Source organism: Tachyglossus aculeatus, chromosome X1 (genome assembly GCF_015852505.1).
Source record: "Tachyglossus aculeatus isolate mTacAcu1 chromosome X1, mTacAcu1.pri, whole genome shotgun sequence".
Taxonomy (NCBI): Eukaryota; Metazoa; Chordata; class Mammalia; order Monotremata; family Tachyglossidae; genus Tachyglossus; species Tachyglossus aculeatus.
Window position 1 is genome coordinate 121029969 of NC_052101.1, and position 1249 is coordinate 121031217.

Sequence of the window (1249 nt, forward strand, 5' to 3'; positions counted from 1 at the left end):
CAGTAAAAAGCTCAGATTTTGACCTTCCTTAACTTTACTGTGATTGGTTGCAGAATGCTTCTATTCCCAATATATGGTGGGCTTTGAGGTTTTTGTTTTTGTATTTTTCCTAAGTGAATTCCTCACTGTTCTGCTCAGGAATGAGAGGTGGAAGGGGAACCCATGTGATCAGAACACCCTGGAATAGTGATAGTTGCAGCTGCTGTTAAGATGGGGGTTTCTGCCAGCATTGACCTTGGCACATTGGAAACTGCAATAAAAAGACAATCCTGGCCTAGGGGTGATATTTGTGGCAACAGTAATATTCTTTGGCTTCCCAAAAGTTACCCTAGATTGGAGTCAACAAATGAGTTTATGTTCCTATTGTAAAAATTCCTCCTGCCAAACTTCATGGAGAAGATGTGTGCTCCCCCGCCCCCTGCCTTGCTTCCTGCCCCATTTTAGGTTGGTGCCTCATCTGCCCCCACCCGTTGCTGTGGCCATGCCTTGTGGCTAGTCTAGGGCCGGCCTGGTCCTGGGGGCGGTTGTCCAGAAACCAGGTTGGCGCACGAGGTCATCTCTTGGCTGGAGGAACACTGGGAGGCTGAGATTGGGGGCAGGGGGGGGAACAGGGCAGGACTTAAAGAAAACATTCAGCCGTTTGTTGTTCCATATGGACCAAAAGGATCCAGAAGACAAATTCAAGCCCTCACTTTTATGATCTGCCTCGTTCCTAACCGATCTGCAGAGTACACGCAACTTATTGGTTACATGTTTTTCGAGAATGTTTGACATTCACGGACGTTCTTCCAAGAGAAATGCTTCTGGGATCGTCCTCCAAAACATTAATACAAGCGAGTCCCCGTGCCAACAAGCCTGGCTCTCTCAGGCAGCGCCCCCCCCCCCCGCCCCCGCCACCCCGGCCCATAGCAAACCCATGAGCGGCCCAAGTGCCTCTACCTCAACACTGAGCGTACTTGAATGCCAGAGTGGAGTGGGAGGAAAACCTGGTCAGCCATTTGATTGGCAGTTCCCCTCCCAAGGGGCTATTAAAAGTGTTTTTGAAACTTTCAGTAGTTTCTCAGCCTCCCTCGCCCCGGAACTGGGTAAAATAACCTGAAATCATTTTTCTATAGGAACTGCTTCTGGACAAGCCATATCAAAGCGGGCAGTTTAAAGCTGAAGTCCCGTTGCCAGTTGTGAGTCCACCCGGCTCAGCTAGCACCTCTGAACAGCTTGTTCCAGAGCAGCTGGCAGAGGTGCACGGTAT